The 7,362-nt window shown below is 50.1% G+C and overlaps 1 long non-coding RNA gene across 1 annotated transcript; it reads left to right on the top strand.

Moving 5' to 3' along the window:
• Positions 1–1,102: 1,102 nt before the first annotated feature.
• LOC118143230 (uncharacterized) lies at positions 1,103–7,153 on the top strand. Its single transcript, XR_004727471.3, has 4 exons — positions 1,103–1,191; positions 1,737–1,826; positions 2,388–2,560; positions 2,789–7,153. It is a non-coding gene; the product is annotated as an uncharacterized LOC118143230 (long non-coding RNA).
• The last annotated feature ends 209 nt before the right edge of the window (positions 7,154–7,362 follow it).

Below are 7,362 nucleotides of genomic sequence, written 5' to 3' on the forward strand. Positions count from 1 at the left end.
TTGGCCCTCGAGTTGGAAAGTGGCAGTTGGCACAACAAAGGTAGGGCCAGGCTGGGCGGAGGCCAGGGCTCCCTGATGGGTTTGCTTTCTTCCTGGTGATTACCCATTACCTCACGTCAGTGGGTGATAAACTGTTATCATGGAATTATCCGCCGCAGGCTCCAGCATCAGTATGAAATCCATTACTGTCCGTCAAGCCCTGCAGCTAATGGGAAAAACCCGGCAGCTGCCCGGCGGGGCTCAGACTGATCTGTTATCTGTCTATTACTTCAGCAACCACACCTCATAATGGAATCTTGGACAGGAAATGACAAAAAGTCCCAGGATATGTCCTTCTGATGGGCGTCTGGTGGGTGAGGCTGCCTGGTGGACTCTGGAGTATGGAGTGTGGCAGGGAGGTCAGCCAAAGTGTCGGCCCCATTGCCAGCTCCATCAGATGCAAGGAAGACTTCTGCTTGTGGCCCATGCACAGGTTCCCAGTACAGAGCCAGACAAACATGTCGGTGGCTAGGAGTGTGACTGGCTGGCTGGTTGGCTGGCTGGACAAAAATATAGATGAATGGATATCCATTCATCTATCCATTCATCTATGCCCCCTGATAGATGGATATCATAGATGGATAGAAATATAGATGGATGAATGGATGGGTGAATCGATAAAAGGATGAGCAGAAATATGGATGGATGGATGGATGGATGGATGGATGGATGGATGGATGGATGGATGGAATCCCAGGACACATACCAGAAGGCTAAGATCTGTGCCTTCCTCTGTTCCTACTAGCCCCTCTTCCTGGACTGAGTGCCTCTCTTGTCCAAATTCAGGGATCAACCACTGTGGCAGCCTGGTGTGAGTCTGGGCACTGGTGCCAGACAGACCTGTGTTTGAAGCCCAGTTCTCCAGCAGCCTGGCCTCAGACAACTGACTTCACCCTTTTCTGCCTCTATGAAGTGGGATGATACTAGAACAATATCACTTGGCTGATATTTGTTGCTGCTGGGTGGTGAGGGCGGCATCCCCACTCTTGCCCCTCCCTGTATGCGACACCCAGTGATGCCATAAAGAGCAGTCGCTCATTAAGAGCTTAAACCCTGACTCCGAGGCTGACTGCAATCTGACCATGGGCTGAGCACTTCTGTCCTCCAACCCTCCCATGCCTCATCTGTGAAAGGGAGCTGATGTACCTTGTGGTATGGTAGAGGGGATTTTGTGAGATATCATCACCTCTATGAAGCCTTTCCCAGCCACCTGATCTAAAATGGCAACCCTCCTCTCTTATTTCCCATCCTGCTGCCCTGGTTGTTTTTCCCTTCAACACTTACCACCCCTATTTTTACAGGCTCATTGCCTAGCTCCTCCCTCTAGCACAGAAGTTCCCTAAGGGAGGGAGTTTTGTCTCTGTGGTTTGCTGCTGTATCCCCAGCAACCTGGGCAACATCTAGTTCATAGTAGATGCTCACTAAATAGAAATGTGAGTGAATGAATGATAGACGGATGTACACAACACAGTCCCCTCCCTCTGTATACACTAAAAGTTTGGGTTGAATTAATTCATGGAAGCAGAGGAGGTATTTTGGGTGGGGAAGGATTGGGAAGCAGCTAAGCAGCCCACTGGCTCAGCCAGGCCCCAAGGAGACTTCCAAACCTAATTAGCAGTTTCATGAAAAACAATTGGATTAGAAGCATTTGCAGCAAACGTTTTCTTGGCTTGAGCTCTCTCTCTCTCCACCCCCAGGGCAGCGCCTGGCTTCTCTGTCTTCCTGCTCAGGAGACAGGGCTCCCGGCAGGTCTGCGACAGGACCCAGAAGATGGGGGCTGGAGAGCTGTAAGACTGGACTCTCACTTCTGTCATCCCCCACTCCTACCCTCTGCCCTAGCAGGGGTCCCTCCCCTCAAAGCAAAAGTGGGAACTTCACGCCCCTGGGGCATCTGCTCCTGCAGGGGGAAGTGCTGGGTACATTTCCATGATCAAATTTCCTTTATTTTTATGAACCTCTGGGCCTCCGCACTTGTGACATGTTCCTCCCCAGCTCTTGGTGTGGCTGGTACCTTCCCACCCTTCAGCTCTATGCCCAAATGTCACCTCTTTAGGGACACCCTGACTACCCTACCTCAAGGAGCCTACCAAAGTCACCTTGCTTATTTCTTTCGTAGCTCTTACCCAAGTGAAATGATCTTGGTTTGCATTTGCTGCACAAGTAAATGATCCCTACATCAACCTTATAATGTTAATATGATATTTTCCCTATTTTACTGATAGGGAAACAGAGGCACAGAGAAGTTGTGAAGTAACTTTCTGAAGTCACGCTGCAGGTTGGGGGTGGGGCTGGGAGTAAAACAAAAGTTCAATCAATGCGAAGCCCCTGCTCTTTTCTTGCCACTGCAGAGTCTCCTTCATGAACGGAAGGTCCTGGAGTGACCTGCAGTCACAACTCCTGTGTGCACAGCCTCATTCAAACACAGAGAATGCAAGAATCCCAGCTAGGGGATGGCGGGGGTGGATGGTAGCCCAGCAGGCCAGCCTCCACGACCCCAGCCTGCTGACTGCTAAAAGCGGAGGTCAGCCTGTGGACCCCAACACGGGAGGGACAGTCACGGGCCGCGTGTCCTCCAATCCTCAGCCCAGCGGGGCCAGGAGGCTTCCCCACATCGGGTTGCAGTATATTCCCACCTGCTGCAGATATTAATTTGGGGTTTATAGAAAAATCCATACATCCTGAGTTATCCAGGGCGGCGGTCGCTGGGAGAGGCACAAAATCAATAGTGAGAGATTGTCCTCTTTTACAGCTTCTGTAAATGGGGCTGCCTGGGCCACTCAGGGTAGCTACAAGCAGCCGGAGGTCAGTGGGCTCCGGGCCCTGTGCGGTGGCACCTCTGGCTGCCAGCCTCAGGAGACTCGTTTCGGCGCCTGCTGGGACTGATTTGTTCTCTCCCTGGCACAGTCAAAGGGCTCGGTAAATATTTATTAACACTTCTCTGCGGGCGATTGCACCTTCTTGGCTGCAGCTCCTTGGGCATCAGACTGTGGAAGAGATGCTCCTTGCCACACCCCACGGCTTGCCGGTGTCACACAGCAAGGGGGCCTCGAGGGAGCGCAGAAAATCAGGTCCCAGCCCAGGGTGGAGGCAGCGGCTTCATCTTCGGGGAGGGCTCACGAAGTTTTTGTCAAGGAGTGAAATTCATGGCTGGGCAGATGCTGAGTCTGAGAGGACCCACCCCACCCCGATGATCCTGGGCTCAAGGCTGCAGTCACTTGATTTCACCTGAAAGCTCTGTCTCACTCTTGGCTGGGATCAGAGGTGTCGGAGCAGTGCTGTCTAATAGAAATCTAATATGAGACCCAGATGCAATTTTAAAATTTTCTGGTAGCTACGTCAAAAAAGGAACATGGGCCAGGCACGGTGGCTCATGCCTGTGATCCCAGCACTTTGGGAAGCCAAGATAGGTGGATCACCTCGGGTCAAGAGTTCGAGACCAGTCTGGCCAACATAGTGTAACCCCATCTTTACTAAAAATACAAAGGTTAGCTAGGTGAGGTGGTGTGTGCCTGTAATCCCAGCTTCTTGGGAGGCCGAAGCAGGAGAATTCTTGAACCCAGGCAGAGGTTGCAGTGAGTCGAGCTTGTGCCATTGCATTCTAGCCTGGGCCACAAGAGAAACTCTGTCTCAAAAAAAAAAGAACAGGTACAATTAAGTTTAATAACATCTTTTACTTAACCCAATAGATCCCAAATGTCATCTCAATATGTAATCAAAATGGAAAGGCACAAATGAGATATTTTACATTCTTTTTGTTAAGCCATGTCTTTGAAATCGAGTGTGTGCTCTTATATGCAGAGCACATTTAAATTTGCACTAGCCACGTTTCAAGCGCTCAGCAGGCACAGCTGGCTACCGCATTGGACGGCACAGTTCTAGAAGGCAGTCTGGGTTTCATGTCTCTGCCCAGTACCAACATAGGGCTAGGTGCAAGGTGGGTAGCTGGCCTGGATGGGTAGCCTGGCAGTGTTACCCACCAGATAACTGTGTTCCAGTTCTCTGGGCACAGAGTAGGCTTGAACTTGCTCAGTCCTGGAAGGTGGGGGTGATCACATGACTCACTTTGGTCAGGGAAGTAGGAGTGGATGTGGTATGTGTATCTTTACGAGCCAAGGAGGGATTCACCATGTTTTCCTTCCCTCTGCCACAGGGACCAGCAACGATCCAGATGGTGGCTATGCTCTGTCTGCGTGCCATCGATGGCTGCGCTCTGTCTGCGTCACAGAGTGAGACACTGAGGTGCTGGCCTTGTTGAATGGGGAGGGCTGCTCTCTGCTCTGGAGACAGCTCTGTGCTCTCATGTCCACATTGTGGACTAGAAGGGGAGGGACTAGAGAGGCTGGGTGACGCCTCTTCTCTAAGGGCCTTAATCCCATTCATGAGGGCTCTGCCCTCAGGACTTAAGGCCCCACCTCTTAACACTATCACATTGGTGATTAAGTTTTGACACATGAATCTGGAGAGACATCCTCACTCAGACCATAGCACCAGGTGTCACTTGCCCTGTCCACCTTCTGGGGCTGTGGGATGCCAACTCCGGGATCCCTGGATCTCACAGTAGGCTGCAGGTGTATGGAGCAATACCTAATGAGCGAGAAGAGTCCCTGAGTGGCTTTTGAACTACAGTGAGGCAGGCAGAAGCTACTTAAAGTGCTGGTCGTTTTATGCCTGTGGTGCCCTGGCTCCTTCCCACGAATGCCCACTATTTGCTACAGTCCCAGACGAATACACACCTGAAAAAGCCACCTCTGTCTTTATAACTTTGGGGGGGTGGGATTTCCTTGGGTCCTTTGTATATTTCCCAATCACAGTCACCCTAGGACTTACTGGGGGTCTGGGTAGAGAGCACACCTGGGGAAGAATGGCTGAGGCCAGGCTAATAGCTGTATACCCACCATGATGACTGTGGAATTATTCGTAACTACCCATCTGGAAGCAGCCCTCAGCCCATCACTAAGGAGTGGAGGGTGTTTCAATGATGGGATACTGCCCCCATGGAACTCTCCTAGCCATTGGATATGGCCACGATGGTTACTGAGCAGCCCTGGGAGGCCCCCGCCACGGCTGGCACTGAATGGCTTTGGTGCCCAATGACTGATGCAGACATTTGAAATGTGCAAGGCAGCCAAAAAAACTGGAAAAAGGGAAGAGTGAAGAGTCAAAGGATTCGAAATGATTTTCTCTCTGTAACTAAAGAGTCTGTATTGTTTGTGGGGCAGGAAGAGTGATCATTTGCCACTGCTCTGGTTTCCAGAGAGAAACATTTTCCCCGGAATACCCCCAAGATCTAGCTCGTCACTCCTCACCCCACCACCCCTTGGGAAAAGGAGGAGCTCCTTTGACTGGTGGGCTTGGCCAAAGGCACTGAGCAGCTCAGCTCCTGCCCCTCCTCTCTCCGGGTTCTGCCTGCCTGCAGAAAGGTTCCATGCATCCTCTCTTTTTCCACTAGGGAAGCAGGCTCTGCCTGGGCAAGGCCGATCTGCAGTTCCGAGAGGAGGTTTCATGTTCTCCTATGCACCAAAACTGGAATTTTGATCTCCATTTGTCTGATTTTGGTGGGAAGAGGGGGATGCTATACTGGGCTTTCATTAGCCTCATAGTGTCAAAAATGCATCTTGCTAAAAAAGGAAATGGATGATTTTTTAAAAGCCAGGGTTTTTGCAAAATGCTTGGCTTCAGACTCAGTGTCCAGTGGCTGATGCCCTTGATGCTTCACCTGGGACACTCCACTGAATGCTGAGGGTGACCAGATCATGTCACAATAAAAAGCAACTGAATGGCACAATAAGAAACACCTGAATCTGGAAGAGGCTGGGTGGTGAGGCCCAACATGTCACGCAGCCAGGAGGGCACCTGTCTGCCATTCATTACCATATGTCCTTGGACAAGATGCCTCAACAAATGCGGAGTGTCACACACCACATTGGAGTCACACAGACCTGGGGGTAGTGTCTGACTTCCCCACTTACTGTGCAATCTTAGGAAAATCACTTAACCTCTCTGAGACTCAATTTAACCATCTATCTAATGAGGCATTCTTCCTCCAGGGGTCCCAGGGTGCACAGGATGGCCCTGGGCTTAGGGCACCATGACCTTTCATTGCTGGTGTCCGGTGGGATGGATAGCGGTAGCCAAGAGATATCTACGGGCCTCCAAAAACTCTGGAAGCGCTGGAATTCGGCTCTTTTCCCTTCCCCCTTGTCTCCTCTGTTCCTCATCTGTCTAAGAACCTTTCAAAAACTCACCCCACTGCCCACCAGAGAGACAGGGAGCATGTTCCATGGTCAGTGTTCAACCCCCACCTCAGTGTTTCGGGCTGATTTCACGCCAACACGTCTTCACATTTTGACTCCACCAGATCAAGACTCTCTATTTCACGGCAGAATTATGGGTTTTTCTCATAAAGTGTTTACTGGGTATGTAAAATATAATCACAGCTTTATGAATATGAACTAGATTATTTTAATGATTGCAGGTAATTTAAAACTTAAGGGCAATCCCGTTTCCAGCCGTCTTACCGTGCCTTAGAAACACAAGCGAGCGGTTCTGAACAGCCTCCGTCTCGCATGCCTGCCCCTCAGCAATGGCTCTGCTCCAACCGGTGTTACAGTGATCTGATTATTGTAATTGATGACATTAGGAATAAGGAATCCGCACAGAATAATACAGGCGCCTGTCATGCCAGAGTGGTTTTATTCATAGTTAGAGAAGTTCATAAAGTTGAAAGAAAGCATCTACATGGGCTAGAACAGCACAAAGCATGTTTCGGTCCTTTCTTAATTTGTGAAATAAAATGATGAATTCCAGAAGCCTGCTTTCACTGACAATTGAAATCAGCCCCATACACCCCCACGCCTGCTCTGTACCCCTGGGAGTTCTGCTCTGTCTTCCAGTCTCTGCAGGAAGCTCCTGTCCTGGCTAGCCCTAGGCTCCCTGCTGTCCCAAAGCCCCAGCATTCTGTGTATTCTTCCTCCATGCTGGCCTCATGCAATCTCTCCCTTGGGGTACCCTCTTCCCAGGCTGGCTGCAGAGCCAGCTCCTTTTGGATGTGACTAGTGATAATAGGCATAGGGATCTGGAAATTCTCATTTACCTTTCTAGAACCCAGATCCTCTTTATAGGGGGCATCTGTAAACTCTATGAATTTCTGCTTTCCATTTTACAATTAAATATAATAACTATCATTTCTTGAGTGTTACAATGTGCAGGTGTGGTGTTTACCTGCACATAGATTAGCTAATGGAATGGCTTGCAGCCACCTCATATTATTGATATTCTTATTCCCATTTTGCAGATAAGGACACTGAGGCTCAGAGAGGCTAC

Source organism: Callithrix jacchus, chromosome 7 (assembly GCF_049354715.1).
Source record: "Callithrix jacchus isolate 240 chromosome 7, calJac240_pri, whole genome shotgun sequence".
In the NCBI taxonomy this organism is placed as follows: domain Eukaryota; kingdom Metazoa; phylum Chordata; class Mammalia; order Primates; family Cebidae; genus Callithrix; species Callithrix jacchus.